The sequence below is a fragment of the Accipiter gentilis genome, chromosome 20, assembly GCF_929443795.1.
Source record: "Accipiter gentilis chromosome 20, bAccGen1.1, whole genome shotgun sequence".
Classification (NCBI taxonomy): domain Eukaryota; kingdom Metazoa; phylum Chordata; class Aves; order Accipitriformes; family Accipitridae; genus Astur; species Astur gentilis.
This window is the reverse complement of record NC_064899.1, coordinates 23,091,694-23,115,687: the sequence shown is the minus strand read 5'-3', so window position 1 is coordinate 23,115,687 and position 23,994 is coordinate 23,091,694. Positions and strand designations below refer to the sequence as shown.

Here is a 23,994-nt window from a genome sequence, read left to right as displayed (position 1 = left end):
TTTCATAATGCATCGTTCTGCTTTTTTACTTTTTATGTTACTGGGCAGCTGAGGCAGGGTCCCTCCAAACCCCAGCTAGCTGCACCGTGCTCACCTTCCTTCCCTGCAATCCGGGTGACTTGGCTTTCCTTTCTAGTCCTTACCTCTCAAATTTATTAGGTCTCCATTCTCTGAAAATTGCTGTGGTTTGGCTTTGCTTAGCTACCAAAAATAGCATTGCCTGACTGGATGACCTTGAGTGGAGCTGGCTGGCTTGTTACCAAGAGAGAGTCTATTACCTTCCATGACTTGCATGGTGTGGAAAGTCAGAGACACTTTTAATTTTGAACTAGTCATAATGATGAGTCAGTTATTACTGCTTGGAACAAAGTTGGTTTTGCAAGGTCATTCTTAAGGAGAAAAATTAAATTGTTTATTCTGTGAGTGCATTTGCACCCATCCCATATTCAACTCAACTAAACATTTATTTTCATAGGTATATTATTAACAACTGTGTTATTTTGAGCCTCCCTTTTGTACATCAAAATGTGGCTTTTTGAAAGAGATTGAAGAATAAACAGTCTGAGATAAGTATTAATTGGGTATTTTTAAGTGAAAATGAACAAAAGCCTTGGAAGGCTTTTTTGTGGGGCCCAGATGTAATTTCTAATTATTCACATGAAACACTGTGTATGTGGGAGTTTTATGCTAAGAATATTTACAACATTAGATGACATTTAATATATTAAGTAACTGTGTGCGATCCACGTAGTGTTACTTATAAAATTCATCTCTCTTCAGTAATCTTTTCAATTGATCTGACAAAAATATTTTTCAACAAACTAAAGCAACTAGAATTTTCCTAAGGAATTTCTCTAGTCCTCTGCAGAGGTGGTGCATGACAACTTCTAGTGAGAGAAGATGCCTGTACGTGCAGGGCAAAGGCTGGGCAGTCTGAGACACAAGAGTTGTATGAAAGCATCCATCCCTGCCTATGTAAGCAAGGCAGTGCACTCATCCTCTAAGGCTAACTGGAAACGAGCTCTATCCATTTGTTTAACGAAGCCTCAAGAACAAAGACATTTAAATGCAACTAATTAATTTAAACCCCCTATAATTAAAAGTATGATAACAGTGATCTAATTTGGGAGGGCAGTAATCAATATGTAAGAAGATCAGCTAGAGTGCAGCCAAAGATACCATCAAAACCTACTGAAGATATGAAAACCCCCGGGAATGTCTCCAACGGAGTTTGGATAATGCCTCGTGGTGTTGAAATCAGTGACGCTGTTTTGTTTGTCTGTAACTTAGGAAAGATTAGTGTGCAGTTATCAACAAATTAGGCTTTTAATAATAACTAATGCTTCAGAATAATAAATTCTGGGCTTGACCACTGTGTTCTTTCCCTGTGGGTTACGGAGGAAGAAGGGAGGAAAAACCATCCTGTAACAGGCATGGGCTATTGAAAAGTTGCCCTGGAAGCTATACTTCTCCCCCAAAACTTACACAGTTAAAGCTGAATATATATGATGGATTGAGGTTAAGTGAATGTGGTATAAATATTTATACTACACATTCACATTATACATTTTTTATATAGTACATGGGCAAAATGTTCTGATAGAGAACATTTTGCTATAAGGTACCATGAAAGACTAAAAAGTGCAGCCTTTTTTCAAGTTTAAATGTTATTATATCTCAGTTGAATGCAAACAATGCATGATGTAATTGTTGTGGGGTTATGTGGAGGGCTTATTTTAGGGCTGATGTAAAACGACATCAGGCAAAGGTAGAAAACCACTTAATTCTGCACTGAATCTTCTACCGGAGTAATGATTGACCTATGGCCACTCTAGGCAGAGCTTCATTTTTAATGTCTGGTGCTCTACAGCTAAATAATATCCCTGGGTTATCTTAACTATCCCCAGTTAAATTAATCAAATACTGAAGACCATGACTTTGGGCTGGAAAATACGGTGGAGAAAATTTGGCAAAGAGAGAAGCAGACTGCACGTGAATGGAGAAATTCACCATCATGTCACTGAATACCTGGGGAGTGGAGTTCAAGCTGATTTATTACAACATTGTTTTTCATTTTTACTGGACGCCGATCGGGCTTAGGCTAAAGCAATCTCATTGTGATCTCCAGTCAAGCAGTGAGAGTGACACTGCTACTTCATAGGCACATTTTTTTATAGGTTTTGTACTGCTGCTAGGTAACACGCAGCTTTTCAAGGCTGTCAACTCTGTTGTTGTCAGAGTCGTGAGACTGAAGCAAAAGCCACAGCAGAGAGGTGTCTTGAGCATGTCAGCAGTAGGAAGCCTGCGTCTGCTTCCAGGATAACGTAGGCTGCATCGTGAGCAGACAGTGCCATGCATTCAGAAGTCCTGAGGCAGATCCCCTCTGATGATGAGGTGCACTTAGAAATGTGAGATTTTCAACAATAAAGAAGGATCTCTCCCAGCTGCAAAATACCAGAAAGTCACACAATTGGAAACAAATGCAATAGAGGGGAAAAACTGCAGACACGCAGAACTTGTTCTTTCCAGCCAGCTATGCTGGGAAATTCTGAAGTAGATGTAAAATATGGGGGGAAGAGATCCATCCCTGAGGATAGGAGTCACGGTGTAACCTCTGTGCTCCCCCTTCTACATCCTTCTTCAAGTCATTGGCTCTAGAGTTGATGCGGGTGAAGAGATCAATAAGGGAGGTTGAAGTTAATCTACCAGACTACGAACTTCAGTAGCTGAGGACTCAACCCCTGATGTTTCCAATACCCCTACCATGGCAGGAAAGTGGATAAAAAGCTGTAATCCCTTCAACTGCTGCTGCTTTTTGTGTTATTGTCTGGCTGTGAAAACTTGATGGCAGGTACTCTTCCACCCCTTGCTGCTTGCACGGCTACAGGCATGTTTGGGGTGCTGCCGTCAGGACGTGATGCTGAGACCGAAGGGTGTTTCCAGTGGGAGAGGCTGACGTCCACGTAACAGCACAACGGGAGAGGACGTGGCATATGACTGGCCTAGGGGAGTGCTTCTCTACTACCCATCGTATCTGCCTCTTGCTCCCCTGTGATGACTTAGAGAGAGGTGAACACATCCCTGCACGTGTCCTGCGGCTCAGGACGCTGAGGTTCAACCTAACCAAAGAGGCTGAGGATGCTTCTGCACACCCAGATCTCTCACTCTTGCTTTTCACCAGCTCGCCTCTACGGCGAGGGCTCCCCAGCACCTCTCTGGCCCCATGGAGCTGTACGGAGAGGAGCCCCACGCTCCAGCCACCGTCTCGAGTGGGGCACCCAGCTGATGGGCACGCAAGGGCAAGGGGCAGGCAGCCAGAGGGAGCTGCTGCTGGGCAGGGATGGCGCGGAAGAAGTCGGGAGCGGCTGGGATGTGACTCCGACTCACCCGTACCATCTGAGCACGGCGGGAGTCGGCAGCGGTGGGTGGTCACGTACTGGCTAGTTTTCCTTTGGGAGCAATGAATTAGTATGGAACGATGCTGACCCTTCAGTTTGTGGCTTACAAAATCAACTAAGAATAAATTCAAAAAAGTACATCAGAGGAACAGGAATGGAAGGTACATTTCCAGTAGTGTTTACTAAGAAAACTAAGGGAATAAGACCCCAAGAGTACCGTAGATGTTGATTCCTCATAGCTGAAAAAGCAACAACCCTTTTTTTTTTTTTTTTAAATCTAGGGACCCCATCTAGGTGATGGGAGCTAAGCGAGAAAGGGCTGTGTCCCTTCTGCGCATCCATGCGCGAATCCAGAGGACATCTCTGGCTGGCAGCAGGTGATGGTCCGTTCCCTTTTGCACCAGAGGGTCTGCCCGGCTGTGAGCGGGAGCAAAACCCTTGCATGCGATTTCTGGTATTTCCCCTCACACAGAGCCCCTTTCTTATTAGAGTCTGCAGTTACCGTTTCTCTTTCTGATTAAAACATGCTCTTGGGAATACAAGCTATTTGTGCTGTGCTCTTAATAACCTTTCTACTGCGTGGTGGGGGTGAAATGTCAAGGTTGATAAATACCGTGAAGTGAACCCCCAAAAGACAGGCTTGGATACCTCATCATTATTTTCTCCAGCCAGGGTAGTTTGGCCAAGCCGTTAAGAGTATTGATTCATATAACTTCACTATACACTATGTAAGTATGTGTGCATGAATGTTTGTCCAATGTTAGATCTATTTCTTTGGCAATTTAGAACGTCACATGTTCCTTACCTTAAATTATGTACATTTGTAAGAACTCAAAATTGTAAGGATTTTCCTGTATTGTTTAATTCTTTTTTTCTTTCTGCCATTGAAATGATAATATTTTCTCAATAATTGACCAGTTTTTCTCAGCACTTTGATTTTCAAATGAGTGTTGAGGGTAGATTTCTTCTAGTAACAGAAGGCAGTATTTTATTAAATTTTATCATTTAGCATTTTTGCTGCTTTTTAGTGGGGAAAATGGGGAAGGTAACAGATATGGAAGGCAGAGGAAAATTGGTGGGTGAGTGAGAAAGAAAAATAACACAACTTAATTAGGACTTAAAACAGAAAAAAAGAAAAAAATACTACCTCTTATAGAAATATAGGGGGCTGTATGTACAAGGTGAGAAACCTGGCTGGTATAGTGAGTTCATATCATGCTGCTAAATGCATTTTAACTGTAAGGCTGTAACGCACCTGAGGTTTATTTTGATTTTGTTTTCTTTGCCTAGCAATGGAATTAAGTGGGTGTGTTCGCTTGTTGGAGCTGGCTTCCCTTTGTCTTATTTACTCAGCATATAAAAATAATTTTCAGCAAGAGCCACAGCTTTAGGAAACTTGCATCATATACCCATCTCCTGGATATGAATAAAACACTGAGAATAAGCTTTATGGAGATTAGGCATAATTTTTTAATGCAACAGTCTGCTTCAAAAGTCTTCAGGAATAACTACAGACTGTTAAATCAGATCAGATAGTATAGTCTATAAAATAAAAAGCATTGAGAACATGGACTTTTAGAAAAGGTGCATGGCTTCTTCAAAGGGAAGTCCTGTCTCAGGAGCCTGCTCAAGCTCTTGGAAGGTGTCAGTGAGCGAGCATGTCAATAAGCACACAGATGAAGGATTTCCCTGGGGACATAAGGTGGAGTTTCCAAAAGCTGTTAAGGTTCCACAGCAGAGGGTATTATGGAAACTAAGTTGCCATAGGTTTGGAGGAAAGGGTCATATACGGAGTGAAACCTGATGAAAGGACAGAAAGCAAATAGCTGTCCTTAAAAGTGATTTTTCTGGATGGATGTGAGTCAGCAGTTTGTTCCCACAGGATCAGTGCTAAAAACAGTTTTATTCAGCACCTTCCCCAGTGATGTGGTGGTGGGAGTTCGCAGTGGGATCTCCAAGGGTGGAGCTAGCGCTGAGCTCCCTCTGAGAGCCAAACACCACGCTAATGGCAAGGAGCTTCAGAAGGACCTCAGAAAACTAAGTGTGAGCGTAAAAAGGCAGCAAAGGAGTACCAGTGCAGAAAAGTATGAATGAATACATCTGGAAATAAAATAATCTAAGCTGGCCTGCTGCACTGTTGAACGTAGAGATGGCAGTTATGGCTCAGGAAAAAGATCTTAATTGTCACTGAAATCATCAGCTCAGCATGCAGCAACAGCCAAAAAAAAATGTTGGGCGTTGTCAGGAAGGAAGAAGGAGGGGATTATATAAAAGCTTGATGGGCTCACATCTTGAATGTGGTGTATACTTCTGATCTCCACATCTCAAGAAGGATATTGTGCAGCTGGTGTGGAGGAGGGCAACAAAATGTTCAAGGGGCTGGAGCAGCTACTGTACCAGGAGACACTAAAAAGTTTGGGACTGTTCAGCTTGAAGAGACAACTGGGTTAGCGGAGATGTGATCAAGGTTTATGAAATCTTAAAAGCCAGTGGGTAAGGCAAATAGAAAACTGCCCTTTGCCACACTCCATAACAACCGGACTTGAGAGCTTTTGAAACTAGTAGGAGATTGGTTTAAAACAGATGAAAGGGTGTCTTTACACAGGGGCTCGTGAGCTTTTGCAACCTGTTGCCATTTGAAGCTGTGGAGGCAGAGAGTACCACTAGGTTCAGGAAAGAATTAGAGGAATTAATGGGCGGCAGATCTGTACTAAAAAGATCTGAAGTGGAGTAGTCATGAATGTGTCCTGGAATGTCCTTAAAACAGTCTGTCTGGATGCTCAGGGAGCGTGAGAAGAACAGACCACAGAAAATGGCCAAGCTCACATGTTTTCCCCAAATTGCACTGTCCTTTTGACAGTGTTGGACATCATTAGCTTTACCCAGCAGGTATTTTTATGTTCTTAGAAAGAAAAATAACAAGATATAATTGGGATGCAAAGAGTTTTTCAAAGTTACTCTGCTCTTCTTCTGGACTGACGGCCCACTTTTTAATGTCAGAGCGGCAATGATTTTAGAAAAATTACACATTAACTTTATAATGCTCTGCTTTCTCAAGAAACAATACTTCCATGTTCTTTCTACCAGCAAAACTCTTCCCAGATGTTTCTGTGAGATTTATGCTATCCCCAGCCACATCAAATTGTGTTTGGAAAAATTAGCCCCTTCTGGTTTTGAATGCAGCCCAGAATCAAAACCCAAGGAGGTTTGAAGCTTGAACTTTTCCCTCAACCTTGAATTTCAGGGACAAGAGGTGTTCAGTTTTAAGGTTATGATTCAGACTAGTTTTCACTGAACTGCTTCCAGTCATTCTTAAAACTGAATTGCACATAGTCTAACACAAAATACCCCCTCATTCAAAACAGCTTTTACTCATTTATTTTTTCCATTAGAAGAAAGAGAAACAATATGCAACCCGATGCACTGATGACATGGCAACCACAACATCAGCTAAGGTTTATAACACTATCCCAGCACAACAGAGGTTTTCTCTTGCTCCTGTTCATGCTTGCAGCAAAACTCCCAAGGGCGTCCACAAATACAGAACAGGGTCTTGAGTTGTTAGTAAAGTCAAGGCAATGGGGAAACAGATGTGATGGAAGATACCAAGGTGACTTTGGGAACATTTATTCAGGAGCTCATCACAGTGCATGGAGAAAGCTCAAATACAAAATGGGCATAGAAAAGCTGGCATCAGGGACTAACTGAATCATAAAAGATAATTTCAAGAAGGAGGTAATTTGTAGAGGACCTTGGAAGTGAAACCAAGTGTGCCACAGAGAGAAGGAAGCCACTGGAAGAACGTGAAGAGAGGTTTGATACAGTCAAAGCAACAAGCTAGGAGACAGGACGGCAGCTTTCTAGAGAGGTGAAGCTGCTTTTCTTAAGGGCAAGGGAAGGAACACGGCAATATTCAAGATGGGGAACGAGACTTTCTCCTCCGAAGGAAAGGCTCTAAGAGCTTTTAAGCAGAATATATTAACAACTTGCATCAAGGCAGAGCCTAGATGTGGTACCTCAGCACAAAGCTTGAATGAAAGATCTCCTGCAGGTAGAGGATTCAACAGCAGGCCAACGATAATGATGGTTTCTGTAGTGATCAAGGAGAGTGATCTAAGGAGGGCTGGAAGGGGAAATCAGGAGGTCTTTTGCAGTAATGCTGACCTTGGGCTGATGTAGCATATTCACAAGGAAATATTAAGGACACCAGCTGTGATGTAGGCTAGCAGATTTGAGGTATTTCCTGTTTAAATGTCTGTTTGCTTTTGCCAAACTAAGCTATGCTAATATAATGGTGTGGGCAATGTTTTGTAGAGATCCTTAAATTCCCATCTTCCTGTCACTCTTAACTCTTAGCTGAGGTTGTGTTTACAGTCCTGGCTCTTCAGGGGGTTCTCAAAGCTTCATGCCTCAAGGGGTTGGGGATGCAGCTCAAAAAAAACAGGTGTTAATAGTTTCCAGACAATTTTTAAAGTACCATATAGTTCCTTAATAAAGCAAATGTTTAATGTACACAGAAAATATTGTAAACTGAAACACTGTAAATAGTATTTTGAATACCCTCAATAAATTTTAAACACAACTTACTAGAGCATTTCTATTTGTATTCCTCATACAGTTTCCCTCATTTTGTTGCTGTTGTGTATCCAAACATGAGGTTTTGAGCACTTTTTATTGCATACAAAAGCACTCCCTTCTCATCTTGTTCCCAAGACATTTCTTAAAATTTATAGCATGACCACAGTATGTGTGTGCAAATGTCATCTCTGCTCAGAGTTTGAGAAGGCTGTCCCTGCCACAGGATTTCCTCACTGCTCACTGACTTTCTGAAGCCTGTCAGAAACTTTCTGGGGTGTTTGACTGTTCTCCCAGCAGTTCTTGTCTGAACTGAAACTGATAAAGGTCTGGGACTTGGCCCTGCCAGCAGATGTATCTTTTGGTTCTTTGTCAGTCAGGTTGAGGGCAGCCCTTAACTTTCACATTTGTAAAGAATTTCTCATCGAGCAACTGTGGATGACCAGCCAGATGGCTTTCCCACAATGGAAAGTTTTTGAAAGCTTCAGAAACAGTTACCAAACATCTGAGCATGTTTAGTAAGTGCCATATCCCATGTCTACACATTTCTGTGTAATCTAGCTGAGCTGCTCTATCCCACAGCTTTCAAATGTTTGGAGATCAAATTAGATTCCATATACTCTTCTCTGGCTTGCTTCCCTTTTCTTGAACCAGAAAGAGCAAATGCCTCAATACAGGATATGTGACTTTTCATCCAATTTTTCAAAATGTAACATGTTCATATTTACCCCCCTCTCTGGCAGATGCAGGCCTATGGGTCTTCCACTATCATATGAGCATTCATGGATCTGAAGAGTCATTTTAGTGAAGACGGCAAGGACAGGTGGAATATATCCACCCTTGAGTGAGAAATGAAGTGTATCTTCATGTTCTGCAGAGATTTTGGTCTCTCAATTCAGCTAAGTAAAACTTAGCCTGTCTCAGTGTGTGAAAAAATGGAAAAGTTGCATTACGCCAGTGTCTCTCGGTGTTGCATTTAACTATCATCTTATATGGTCAAGAATGTGTGATTTATCTCAGCTCTCCACAATTGTTAATATTCAGTCCTTTCTCATTTACTTAGAGTATAGCAAGAGAAGGTGATTTAAAATGTCTTTCTTTTGATTTCTACCCATACCTTCCCACTAGAATAACTCTGGAGATACAATATTTTGGAAACATACTTGTAGTCTGAAATTACTTCACATTTGAGAGAGGCAGAATTTCTGATGCAATGCTGTTTTCTGTTACTTTAACAGCTACCTGATCCCATTCTGGTAGTCTAGCCAGGCTCTGCTTTGCTTCCGTACCAGAGGCATCTCAAGAAGGTTCTGCTCTCTTGAGAACATATTTGGAGATTTGGGTAAACTGATGCAGAGAAGTTGGAAGGTGGATGCTTGCCAGTCTTACAAACAGCTCCAGATTTTACCATGTATTTTTGCTGTCAGAAGCGTATTTTTAATTGGCAGGGGCAGAATCACTAGGGGATGATTTGCTGTTGATGGGAGTTGCAAGTTCCTGCTGTAAGTGTTGGAGCGAGGCGATTAAGAGGCTCTCTGTCCTTGTAGCTAGAAAATCTGAATGTTTATCAAATACATTGTTTTGCAGGTTTGAACCTGGCATCATAAATCTAATTTCTTTTTCAGGAGTAAGGTTTTTCTTATCAAATGTCTTTCTAATAACAAACCCAAACCAAGCACTCAGTTCAGCTTAGTGAGTTTAAATCTTTATGAGCCTTGAATTTGCTTATTAAACAACACAAAGCCAGAACTAAGATTAAAAGAAATCTCCACATGTGAACAGTCTAGAAAAACACATTTAAACTTACTTGAATCATTGTCTCAATACAGACTATCTTAGGCAACGGTACTCTTTCATACGGGTATGGGGATACTGGAAAAGACATGTGTATTTGAGAATACAGCTTCTTCACGGGGAACTATGATAGAGCACTATTGTAATCCCCTTGATTATTATGTGTAGACAGCATACTGATAGCAGTCAGACAAACAGGGGTGGAATAGGCACTTGGCTTAGAATATTTTAAAATAACATCATGATAAAATATAACCAAAGGAGAAATGTGCTGTATTCTTCAGGGATTGAATTAGCAATTCACTGTAGTTCTGCCTCCCTCAGCCCCTTCTCCATTTGGGGGGAAAAAGAAAAAAAAAGAGCCCTTGTTAATGTGGTTTTAAAAGCACATAACCTTGAAATGACAAGATGAAGCTGTCATTTCTCCAGCCTCCCAGGTTCTGCAGCAAGGATGGATGGTGCGAGATGTGTGAAGGGAGGAGGGAGTGGATCACAGAGGGAACAGTGAGATTTTCTCTGCTCACCACCTGCCTGTGTTATCCCATTCTTCCCTTTTCTCCCCTAAGTCAGAAAGCAACTGGCAGTCAACACTTGGGTAAAGATCAGTGCTGAAGAAGCTCTCAGATTAAGTTTTGTGTCTAGTAGCGAAGCCAGGAGTGATGGCTCAGGAAGACTTTGACCTTTCTATAAAAGCTTACTCAATAATTTAGTTGATTTCTTTGCCTCTCATCACTGATGACTGCTGCTTATCATTTGTTTAGGTCTGGGCTTCCATCCATTCTGCGAAAGGCTCAGAGTGCATCCATTTAAAGTGACAGTTGTCAGACAACCTAGTTTTGCTTATCTAAGAGAATAGGAAGGGCATTTTTTTCACCCTCTTTTTTTTTTTTTTTTTTTTTTTTAACTCTTTTCCTTCTCAAAAGAGTTGGGGTGAGCTGGAGTGAGGTGGAGGCTTTATAGGTCTTGGACAAATGACTGGAGAACAGTTAGTTTGAGGAAATACTCAGGATGAAGCATAGAAAGATATAGAGGTTACATAGGACCATGGGCAGTTATTTGGAAAACGCGAGTCAGCATTGCCAGGAACGAAACTGAGGCACGAGTTATGTGACAGTATGATACCAAATGGCTGTCTGAACCTTACAACTTGTCACAATCAGAGTTTAGCAAATTTGACTTAAAAAGAGAGGCCAGGGACATTTTTTTCAACAGCCTTGCTTAATGGTGCGTCAAAGCTGAAAGCCTACAAAAGGCTGCGAACCCCAAAAACGTTAAGACAGAGCAAGCTGAGATTTTGATAAATGGTCTGAGCATAAGAAGTGGATGTTCAGATGAAGGGATGAGCCGCTGTTTATATGCAGTCAAAAATCAATCATCTCACCCATGAAGCTACCTGCCCATTTAATTGGTCGGTGATACCCAGAGATGTTTGGGATCCTTATCCCTATAAAGTGGGAAGGCGTGTGTTTCCGGCAGACAAGCTTACCTTGACACTCAGGCCCCGAGATTGTCAGCGGGAAGACAATGCCTTTAAAAATCCTGATCTTTTAGGAAAGTAGCCAACACAGCTAACTCTGTAGGTGTCATTTAAGACAGATTGTCTGCGATGTTTCTCTTTGTGAATGTCTAGAAGGTGTATTTTCCACAGGCTGAGAAGAGTCGTACATACACACCGTCAGGTTAGTACAGGTCAGTGGGCTGTACGTGAGCACCGCGTGCAACAGCAAGAAATTGGAAGAAGAAAAATAATCCCAGGTCTAGAAATGTTAAAAAGCCTCTCCAATATCAGTGATGTTCCCTGTAACCTATCATTTATAGTATCAGATTTCACCATTTTTCCTGAGAGCTTTGGCGTTTTCCACATTCTGAGTTGGACATTGCCCTTTGGCAGTCCAGTCACACTTTGCCCTTGTATTTATCTTCCACATTTTGCATGACAAACTTTCTGAACTCCTGCATTGTGCAAAACACATTCCGAGTGTGCACAAAGCCCACGTTGCAGGGGTTTGGCAGAAATGAACAGAAGTACGTAGGCTGGTAAATGGATGCCTCAGAAAGCCAAAAGGTCCACAGAGCCAAGTGGTGCTCAGCCTTGCTGTTCACCATGTCCTGCACTGGCCATCCGGAAGGTGGAATTTACTCTTTGCATGGTAAAAGCTCACACATGACCAATGCTCTGCTTTAAAGGCTTAAATTGAGTGTTTGTGGCATGTGAGCCTTCTCCTGAACCTGTCAGCCGTGGCTACTTTAATTCATAGTAAGGCAGTTTTGCTCTTGACAGCTGCCTCATTCACTGCATGAGTTGGCTTTATTCTTTATTCAGCATTTTAAAAGATGAAATTGGTAACTACACTGGGAGAGAGCCTGGTGCTTTTTACCTTAGAAGAAAAGGGAAGTCTGCCATTAGATGTATCGCCCAAACTGGGCAACTTCTGAAAAGAAGTTTAATCAGGCTCCAATAACTATCATCCCATGTGGTTAATGGTGAATTGTGTATCATTAGCTTTGGAGATTAAAAAGGCAAAGCATATGCTTCTAATTGCCTGTCTCGACGAGGAATGGCAGCTAAAGTCAGTTATGCGACATCCTGAATGATACCAAGTGGAGCTGAAGTTAAGAGGAAGCGCAAACGTTTATACCTTCTTGACTGTAGGCCTGAAGGTGCATGTGAGGTTAAATTTGCAAGATGTGACCACTTATTGGTTTTCCAAACTGAGACTTCTTTATCTTCCCCAGGGTCTAAGGAAGAATCTGGCTGCTGGGTTGAGGCATCTGTCTGCAGGTGAAAAAAAGTGATGCAGTTGTTTTCCTATGCGGGAAAAAATGACATTTTTTATATAATACTAAAATGGCTTGTGATATTCTGTGTTCTTTACACTAACACCGATATACCAGAGAGATCAAAGCATTGCAGTGTATTTTATCAACTTGCCTGTATTCTGAATCTATGGAATTGTATTTTCTCTTGTTCTTATTCAATTTATGATTTATTTTTCTCCCAGTATAAATCAGTTCCTGTTCTACGGATTCATGGCAGGTATTCCATCTTGTTTTTCAATATGCTATGTCTAGAACAAATATCTAGTCAGTCATGGGCATATAAAATATTAATCATATGTGTTTGAAGGTATGTTGCTATAGCAATTCCTTTAGTGTGAGGAAAAATCAGCATATAGCAGGCCAGAGATATGAGAACAGTAGGAATTACAAAGCTATAATGGCACTATTAACACATTACTGCATTGTAATGATATTATTTTCTAACTATTCTAGTCCCCAGCTGGCTAATTTTCAAGACAGAATCCTTCAACAGGGATTTCATAAATGACTCTGACACAAAAGACACTTGCAATATGAAGAAGACATTAAGCAATCTGACAAAAATATTTTTTAAAAAAGAAAGTAGGCAAATGTGCAAAATATCTTCTCTTCACGACTTACCAGATCCCCTCTCTTGCCTATTCCAATGTGATCTACCCTGAGAGGCCAAACATGACAGGGCTGAATAGAGGAGATTAGCAAAACCCGGCTTAAAAAGAAATGCTGTGAGCTTAGCATGTAAAGCTGCAGAGCAGGAAAGCTGGGAGAGCTAGCAGGAGAAGATATGGAAATGTAATTTCATCTTGTATTACAAATCTAACTGGAAAATTTTGAAACCAAAGCAGAAAAGACATTGTCTTCGAGAGGATTGTAATTATCTGGGGGAGAAAGGAGGCTGTAAGTTATGGTCCAGTTCACGTCTGAAAAAAGAATGCGATGCTAAATTGAACTGATTGGGAATATGGACTGAAGCATAGCGTGAAAGAGGAGCTAGTCAGACATGGATACACTTAGCATGTATTAAGGCTGCTAATCCTCTGGGTGTATTAGCATTGCCTTCACTGGGGGGAAGGTAGGGTCAGCTTCAAGTAATCCAACTTTTAGTATTTAACTCTTCGACTTTGACGCTTTCCTAATGTAGATGTTTGCATTGCATTGCAAAACATCCTGAATTGCCTAGAACTGATCTTGCCTTGCTATGTTCTGTGTTTTAAATACGAAAGTTTTGAGGCCCAACTCTCTTAATATCACTTTTCTGACACATTCTTTAAAGAAAAGAAAACAAAAATCCCACAAACACATGAACACTGCAGTAGACCTTTGGATTTGTTGCATTGATTTAGTGTCTGAAGGAACAAGAAAAAACATTTATATCCGAATGGATGGGATCAAACAGTAAAGATCAGAGGGAGCTAGCTATGCATCATGCACATCCTTTCTTTTTAATTAAAGACAAACATAAGCCTTCAAGAAAAAGAAGCAGCAGTTCAATAGGTATTAAGTTTAATAACAACGTTTACAGAGGTGGATCATTTTCTCACTGTTGTGTTGTACAGCAAAGTGGCAGTAAAAAGCAAGAAAAGGAAAACCAGGAAAATTTAACCTGTTAAAGTAAAAAGAAAGCAGAAAGAAACTGCTTTTGTTGAACATGCTTTCCAAGGTGGAGAAAGTTTTCTAAAGGAAGGGGGGGTTAGGAAAGGAAGCAGATAGATTTAAAAACAAATAGAGTTTAAAAGGACACACTTCCTATTTCGGTCTCCTTGGGGAATGTGTGAAAAGAAGCTAAACAGACTGCTTAATTTAAACTGCGATGGAAAGAAGTACATCAGGAAAATATAAATACCTAGGCATTTGGCAATGAGCAGTTGTGCTTCACCACCCTTCTGGTAAGCTGCAACTTGCACCCAGATTTCACTTTCCTGTTACCTAAGAGCCCAAATTTATACACCTGAAAAATTCATTAGAGCTATCAGCAGCATCTAACATTTGTATAGCACAAGACCACGCTACACTGCAGAGCGAAACTTTCTGCGCTGTGTAGTGCCAAGCTTGTGGCAAGAAACTGTGATAGCAGAAATGTATGGCCTTTCCGTAAAGTAAAACCTCCCAGCATTCAGAAGGTATCAGTTACCCGAAAAAGGTTATGTTAAGTGCCAAGCATAATTACTAATAAAGCGGTTGATACTAAGAATTAGAATTTTGCAAGCAGTCCTGGCTGGTGAAACATCTGTGATCAGGGTCTGCAACATTTGGGAGGTGAGTGTGCACAACATATGTGCATTTGTGTAAGAACGATATGGGTGGCTGCATTATGAGTCTCATTACTGCTGGGTACATATATTTATATAGTATTGCTATATATATGTATGAATAGTGACTGAGGTGTCTATGAGTACTACCTGCACATATACATATATAGAGTCATTAGATGTGAGCTGAGATTTTCTAATGATACGTTCCTAACTACTTTTTCCAAAACTTTGGAAAATACTATTATTTTCCAAATTTAGAAATACCACTTTCTTAGATGAATCTTGTATAGAAGGCAGAACCTGTACAAGAGGCTATCCCTACCTCCTTCTCTCTCTCAAAGCCAGTTGCAAATGTCTTGAAGAATGTACCTTTTCCATTTTTATTAGAGGGCCGTTTCCATTCATCAGGAAACTGATTTTTACTAATCTCCTGAATGCTCCCTTAAATCAGGTTTCCACTACTGTATCTAATCTAATACTGTATCCGTTTGAAGTAATACACACATGTACAAACAGAACACGGTGAAAATGCAAAACGCTGAAGAAGGCGTCTAGCCAAAGCATACATCTACTGCATGTTTTTGCTCTGTTGCGTTTATGTTTTCCGACGAGCCACGCTGTACCCTTATGGATCAGCTATCTATTTACATTGTCCCTTCAAAGGCTCCACCCTGTAGGAACGCTCTGGAACTAATTGAGAGAAAAATCTGGCCCCATTGAAAGCTTTGGGAATTTTGCCACTGACTTCACGAAAGCCAGGATTTCACCTTATAGATTTGTTCAAGGAAGAACTGAGCCCTCTAATCACGCTACACGCGTTCCGTCCCTCCGCTGCCGCTGTAGGCGCCCACAAACTCTTGCACTCAGTGTCAGGCGGAGTGGATGCTGTTTATTTTCTTCTATTCCTAGCTCAGCTGAGCGTGCTAAGTGAGAGATGCGCCAGCCGGCCCCATCGCAAATGGCCTTTTAATGAACTAGTCAAGGATTTAAATTATCCAAGAACCTGGGAAAAAGCATTTTAAATTTAAGACCCTTTTAGGCAATTAAAACCTGACATGTTGCCATTGAAAACAGGCCAGGGAAAAAGCGATTCCACCTCTTGAGATTCACCACTTACAGGGAGAGATAATGGCATTTCAGGCACCCCAGGTACTGCAGCCTTCGGAGGGTGTTCGGATGTCAGCTTCACGGATTGATTCTGGCCGTGCGGCATCTTGAGTTGATCCTCCAGGCGTGAGAGAGTGTTTGGTCACTGAACAAACTGGATTACTGTATCTTGGGCCAGTGCCATTTCGGAATATGGGGGAGGAGGCAAGTGAGAGAGGAAGATTTCCACGGCTGAGGAGATTTGTTTCACTAGAGTAAATAATAGTTTTATTTCTGCTTTTGTTTTTTTTCTTTAAAGATGTGATGTGATTTACTTCTATTTGAGAGCAAATCAAGTTGCATATCTTAATACTCGATGTGTGGAGTGTTTGCAAACTAGCGAGTAATCTGCCATTCAGAATTTGCTAAATAGCCTATCAATAATGTACTTTAAAAAAAATAAAATTTGCTGAGCTGCACTGCTCTGCAGTAATGGAAAATTTCCACGGCCTTTCCACTTACCTCTTGTGTGGCACTGAAAGGTTGAAACGTTAAATAACTACATATATCACACCGCAAAAACTACACGGTGAGGCCCTGAAAAAATACCTTTGCAAAAAATCCCCCGGTCGTTAAAGAAGTCACAAAGTCAACACCTAACCACAAACATATCACTCATATGCTTGATTCTCGGGTGTCGTGTCAGGGGCAGGATTGCTGTGCACGAGCCATCCCCACGCAGAGCCGGGGAAGTCAGGCTGTCCTTGTCCCCCAGCCCTTGCATCTCAGCACCCTTATGCTGGAGATTAAAGTCAGTTTGTTTTTCAGCTTAGCTCAACCTGTCCATTACCGACGTTCTCCGTTTTTATAAGCCCAAACAAAGCGTAAGTTGGATGCTTGGGTTCCTATCGACGCGTGAGAGAATCAAACCTCCCCTTTCCCGAGCTCCTGGCTTTGCAGAGGATCTGGCTGCACAGGTTGGGCTGGCCAGATCGCAAAATCTTGCAGGCAGCTCAGGAGCGAAGCGTTGGAGAAGACCGCCCGGTTTCCTGGAGCACAGGACCAGAGGAGCTGCAAAACGCTGGCACCGGCTCCGCGAGTGCTGGCGAGGCTGTTTTGTGAAAGCTCCGGAAGGTTCAGAAGGGAGACAGACCTGTTCTTCATCAAACCCGCTGCTGCCGAGTCAGAGACCTTCTTGCGATCTGTTCCCTTTATCCCTTACAACTAAAGCCACATGTGTAGTTAAGATTAGTTCATGGAAAAACATGAAGTGCTGTGTTCTAGCCAAAGCAGCAGCCTTCGGGGAGGTAGAGCAGCTCTGCTTTGGAGTGATCTGGAGGAGCAGTGCCTGGCTGTCCAGTGCCTTAAGTCCCCCGAAATGCATCTTCCTTCACAGCCACCCTCCAACACTGCAGAAGGCAGAAGGTTTTTCTTGCTTTTCGAATTATAAAATATCTTTCATGAGATAACTGCAATATTCTTAGAGAAAAGGACGCCCGTGAAAACTAAATTCTTAAGTTCTCCATCATTTTTCAGAAAAAAATGGAGTTCTTCACGGCACGTTCACAGACAGATATACGGTGGTGGAAGAGGTGTGAAGCTGCCTTGTGAAGTGGTTAATGGGGAGGTCGGGAAGCTGGTGGGACTGGAGCAGGCATGATGCTGGTGGCTCGACGTAACTCATAGTGGCTGTTCAAATGGAGGATTGTTTGCCTCCAGGTGATTAGACCAATACTTGGTTTTAACTGCCTTTACTTCTTACTCTCTGGTTTTTTGTGCAACTCTATTAAATGCGTTTTTTTACACAGCACTTAATTCTCATGCATGATAGTCCTTTTGTGCACTGAATGACCTCTGAGAGTTGGGAAGAGCAGTCTCACATGAAATAATGAAAAGGGTTTAAATCATTAGTTAGCCTTTTTATGCCGTCTTGTGCTTGGGCCAAAAGTGTAAACTCACCTCGCTATTTCTGAAGCTTTTCCTACAGAATGCTAGAAAATTGCTTTTTTTAAAAGAGCAATTATTAAAAGCACTTTGCATGCTATCTCTGAGCCTTGAGCTTTGAAAAATACCAATATCACAGAAGCACAGTAAATGGAGAGATGTGGAGACCTCTATGTGGTTTTATATTAATTTCTGTACTACATAATTTTATTTATTAAATTTTCTATGTCTATTGAATTTCTATTCCTTTCTATAAGAAGGAATATATTCAATATTCCTTCTATGGACTGAAGCATTTACAAATCTAGAAAGCCTAATGCTGTATTTCACCGTGGTGTTATGTCATTTTTGCTATGGGTACAGAAATGGAGGGTGTGAAGTTGGTCAAAATAGCTATATACTGCCTTTATATATTTTCACCCAGGCCACAAAAGCAAACTGCTGGCCGCCAGTGCCAATTTGACTAAGGGCCCTTATTCCCAAAAAGCATTTCTCCACTTTTTAAGCTTGTACACATTTGTGGCCCTAAATTTTGGTATTTATAAATGTATGAAGGGTATTTCACCTAGGTTCTGTTTCATCCCAGATCTGAATATCCATATCCTAAGAAGAGTTTAAAAGCTAAATAATTAAAATATAGTAATGGATCTAAAACACTGTCTGCAGTTCTTAAGTATTATATCAGAAATAAACATGCTTCTAGTGGAAGATTTATCAGAGTTTCTGTTGCCATTACCATTTTTATTCCCATATAATGTTTCTAGGCAAGTCTCACTGCTCTGAGACCTACTTATTCCAAATAGCAATGATAAGGTTTTATGAATCTGAAAACAAGTCAGTTTGAACTGAGCTAAATTTGCAGTGATGCCAGCACTCGCTCTCTGAATGTTAGCTCATGGGGAACAATGAACTTATCTTATTGCACTTCAAAATTAAATAATTAAAAACAATCCTTCTCCCCCCCCCCCCCCATTTCTTTACGGTTAATAATTATAATAACATACTCAGATGCAGGCAGTGTTATTATCTGATAATGCCTGAAATTTGAAATGGGCCTATTAGCCACCCGAGGCGAAACATAATTGCTCAGTTTCTGTGCACTATCAGATGGCAGATGATGTTGCTGAATGTTATTACTTAAGTATTTCAATTTTTCATATGGTGGAGAAATTAAATTTCAACTGTGTACTGCAGCAAAACGCTCCGGTTTGAAGGGTGTTACTATTTGTGAAAGGTTGCGGTGCTGGTACTCTTACCCCTATAGCCTTTGGTGAAATTGGTACTTTGACAGTGTAATTAAAGCTGAAGAACATTGCTGCTGAGAACTTTAACATGGTAAATATTGTAGTGTGTATTTGCACTTCCAAATAGCAATAACCCTGTGTCTGCTTTCCTAGGTATGTGAGGTCTGAGTCCATTTCATTGCTGGGCTATTTATTCTTTGACATAGAGTAGTTACACACCTCTAGCATTAGTCACTGCGAGTGAAATCCCCCCTGGGTTGGTGGAAGCCAAGGACTTTGGTGGAGCAAGGACTCCTTCTTGTCAGTGCTCCAAAGTGTGCACCGACTCGACAAGAAGAAGAGCGGATTCACTGCTTTTCACCCATCGCTACTGAGAAGAAAATGTAGAGGTTCATTCATGACTAAATCCAGCCACAAGACCTTTAGCTAGGAGATAGCTTAGCTGCGATGTACCAAAGGGTGCTTGATTTTAGTAACGCAGGAATATTTTTTTCAGCTTGAACAGTTTCTCCAGGAGAAATCAGTTTTGTTCCCAAGTTGGAGATCTTCTTCATGCTACATGTTTTAAATGCTCAAATTAAATTCTCAGTTGCTGCTGCGCTTTTTTTTTTTTTTTTTTTTTTTTTTTTTTCCCCCTGAGTAGGTTTGCATAGATCTGCTTTGAATCTGTGGGGACCTCAGAAGAAGGGAAGCCATCTCATGGCCCCTTAGCTGGGAGGTGTTGTGTGTCTATGGGAATAAAAGCCAGTGAGACTGATGTTGCCAATAAGGCCTGCTGGTATGACTCAGAATGAAAGTGTCACTTGCAAAAAAAGGGGTGCAGCTTGAATAACGCCATGATACACCAAAACCTTTAGGACTCCCTCCCAGTGGAACAAGTCTAATAACACTGTCTGGGTAGAATAGATTTTGGGGCTTAATACAACAGCCTCACCTACAACAGCAAGAAGAAACCATGCTTTATAATAATTAGAACATACTGGTACTTAGCATTCTTGTGCTACTGCCTAAGGCAGGCATGAAATGGTAGTTATTCCACTCTGTTGTAAGAATGCTGTGTTTTTGTAGCACAATTGAGAGCTAAGCTCTTTAGAGAGCTGGCTTTTTAAGGATTTTTTTTGGCTCTTAACTAAGGTTATACTCGGTTTGTCCATATAAACCTTCCAGATGCTGTGATTCCCTCTGCAATGTCCCAGTTATGCAACACTCGTTCACAGGTGAAGGGCTAAGTGTTGAGTGGGGGTTAGTCTGCAAAATTAACTCTGCCTCCAGGTCCTCTGCCTTTCCTTTAAGGAAAAAAAGAACACTACAACCCTCCAAAAAAGCTATTTGAATTGATTTCTTTTGGAGAAACTCATAATGCTTCATTTTCATATTAAAATGCTAACTAGGAAAAATACTTCATTGTTGACTATAAGAATATAAAAATATTTCAATTTCTTCCCCCGTTCCCAGGTGCTTTGGTGAACTGTTCTTCATCCAGCCAGGTGCATTAATTACTCATTCTTATGAATCCATGAATCAAGGGTTTGAATAAGTCAGTGATCTTCAGCACCAGTTAACAAAGCAAGCCTTACGCTGACTTAAAATTGTGTCGTGTTTAATCACAGAGCTGCAGGACTCGGCAAGTATGGCTGTATTTCAAGAGAGCCCAGCGAGGAGGCCAAAGAGATGGGCATCCTTTGGGCTTTGTGTGCGATGCTCGTGGTGAGGCTCATTCCAGAGATCTCAGCACAGTGATGGTGATGGTCAAAGGTAGCCTCGAAACAAAAAGGAACATCCTGGCTCCATGGTTTTTTTTTTTATTTATTGCAATGAGAAATTAGTGAAACCATGATTAGGAAATCCGGAGAAGAGGAATTCGAAGTAGAGCAATAGGACTGAATCACAGAGTGGGGAGAACCAACTATCTTCCCGTCTTTCCCCTATGGCAATGACTAATATATAGGGCCCTTGGCTTGTACAGAGCAGTAAGTGGGGAAGCAGGAGAGGGTTACATTACTGGTTCAGTATACTGAAAGGTATTCCTTTTGCTGTTGGGATGTGTGTATGACATATACATAAGACTGTGACCAAAATGTTTTTTCCTAAGAATTCCTCAAACAGCATCATTCGGCTACGAGACAAGGAGGTATTAGCTTTCTAATGTGGGGAGAAATGATGTTACCATATTTCTGCATAATTGAATTATACTTATAAACTCTTTTAAAATAGGGAAGACTTACATTTGGAAGGATGGGGATAGGATACGAAGGAGGACAGAACCCCACTATACTTTGTTGCTTTTTAGCATTAATGGATTTGAGTTGAAACCCCTTTGAATTACGCAGTGTAAGATGAATTTTGGATCTGAAACAAGTTTCCAGTTTTAAGAAAAATACAATGACTCTAGCTGGTCATAAGCAAATAGTCTTTTATTCCTTCTTTCTGATTCTTCATCCCATACTTAGGATGAGTTTTAATGCCCTCAGCAGGTAAAGTGCACTCCTGATAATGTTTTTGTCTATACACACACCCTGGACGTTGGTAAAAGAAGTATAGCAGTCTCCAATCTCTGTAAACACAAGGATGTCACCCTAAATACAGGATACACAGGAGAGAAGGAGCTTTATTTGCCCCTCACTCCATTGGGAATTGGTATAATACTGGGAAAAATCCAGCTCCATGGCCCTAATTCTTCTCTTAGGGCATCAATAGAAATGTGAAGAACTTCACTGGAAAGCAATTCTTCCAGAAGATGTGGGGGGCAGCCTGGATACTGAATGTGGCAGGTCTGCAAAGTTCACAGCTCCTGCTAGCCTATTTCCCCTGGAACTTGTTCCTAGTCTGGGCAAAATGGGGAAGACCGGTACTGCTGAGAGTTAGGCTCACCTCTTCTCAAAAGGAGAACTTTAAAAAGCGGAAGAGCAGACTAACTTACAAGTTGTGAACAGATGAACAGTTCGTAACTCAAATTCGTGTTTAATATTCATCTCCCAATTGTTTGGAGAGGGGGTTAACAAGACTACTCAAAAATTCTGTCTGAACACAGCATAATTGACTGTGTTTTGGCAAAGTTGCTGCCAAGCCACCCAGAAGCCCTTCACAGCACATCGAGCTCCCAGAATGGTACAGCTTCCTCTTGGCAAGGGCATTTGATAGTCCACAGACTTCAGTGCCAGAACTGGAAAACAATAAAATAAACTATAAGCTATAAAGCAAAAAGAAAAAAAAAATGAAAAGAAAAATTATACTCATTGTAATTGAGTCAGCTTGTTGAGGGACATAAAAATCTAATCAATTGTTTTTGCATAACAATCAGTTGTCACGTTGGGCTCTAATTAAGCAGCCAGATGGAGCCTTGTAGTTGTAGACTGTAGTAGTAGTATTCCTGGGACACACAAAACCACATGAGGCGATGAACATTAGGTTCATCTTTCTATTAACGTGTAAGGAGAGCTCCACTTAACAGACAGAAACAGATTTCCCAAACCAAACATATTCAGCTCAATGTTCTTCTCTCCCATACACAGCAGATAGAAACCTTTCTTTTAATGGATCCTTTCTGAGCTTATAGGTATTGCTGAGTACTCTGAACCTGGGGCACGGGTGGCTTCCAAATGCCCAAATGACATGGAGGATCTACAGGAACTTAATTTCCTTTCTAATATTTTTGAATATGCTCCATATGTGTAGTGCATCTAAAAGGACACTGACGAGACATTTTTCATAAACATTCTGTTCCTTAATGTTTATAAGAACTTCTTGGGAAAACTGAAACTGAAATCCATTTCTTGAGTGAATTGTTTTTCTCCTCTGTCGGGATACTTTGATTTACTCGGCTGTGGGCTTTCTGTTAACAGCAGAAAGAAGTGATAATAAGGAACTGAGAGTATTTAACGCTTGATCCCTAAAATTAACAATACTGGGTACAAGGTATTACTGGAATTTTAACCAGAAAAAGCAAGTCCCATTTTGGCTCTGCAAAGCTTGGCAGCATTCTGTCAAGGAGGATATTAAATCAAATATAGTCAAAAAATAAAAATGACCAAGCAAACCCCTTTGACCTAAACACAAACTGGGTTTCTTTCCCTGTCTGTGCTCCCTAGGATCTTCTCAGTCCAATAAACTTCATTGTCTTTGGAAAGGGCTCAACAGAACCACACCAATGCCTGTTTTTATTTAAATATATCTGCTTGTTGACAGGTGAGCAAGTAGACATCAGTTTTGACTCAGAGATCTGGGAAAGGAATTGAACTTGCTGATTATGTTCCTAGCTTCCAATAATAATGAAAGCAATAATAAAATAATAATTCATCTAAGATTTAATGTCCCCTCTCTTCAGTGGAGGAGAGGTGCTAAGGGCATGCTGTGCTGCATGAATTCAGCACGATGCCCGTTGGGATGCAATGTTGGGTTGTGTCTTTGCAGTGATTGCGTATGTCGCACATCTGCTGTGGGCAGCCACCCTTCTGCTGAAGCTTTGGTCAGCCTGCCACATCAACCTCTCACGGGTAGATATCAGCCTCTGGTTTGTTTTAGCGAATTAGTTGCCTGCAATCAAGATCTGTTATCTTCATTGTGAAAGGGTTTTTTTGCAATCTCCCTCTTGAGTAGTCTTTGGATGGCATTTCTTTCTGCTTTTCTCTTATTTTCACAGTTCTCTCCCATTTCTTGTCCCTTTTGTCTTCTTCTACTCTGACTTCTAGTTTCATGGTTGTGCAGATTACTTATTAACAGCTGTCACAGTCTTTCTCCTCTTCCCTCCCACTTCTTGTAGCTGAAGATCTCAGCTACAAACGTATCCTTCTTAGGCTGCAAGGATACGCTCTGGGGACTACACAACAGCTAGTCCATGAGTTGCTTTCATTGCTGTAAAATGGCATTTGATAACTACCTACA

At 41.2% G+C, this 23,994-nt stretch overlaps 1 protein-coding gene across 2 annotated transcripts in view; it reads left to right on the top strand.

The window, feature by feature from the left end:
* GPLD1 (glycosylphosphatidylinositol specific phospholipase D1) overlaps positions 1-23,994 on the top strand; it is a 489,207-nt gene that overhangs the window by 344,326 nt on the left and 120,887 nt on the right. Inside the window, exon 22 of one of the 2 annotated variants that reach the window (XR_007508893.1) lies at positions 17,526-17,535. The exons of the other annotated variant lie outside the window; for it this stretch is intronic. The gene's annotated coding sequence lies outside the window, so the exon portion shown is untranslated. Of the gene's footprint in view, positions 1-17,525; positions 17,536-23,994 lie in introns of those variants that run through there. 2 annotated transcript variants of the gene reach the window in all.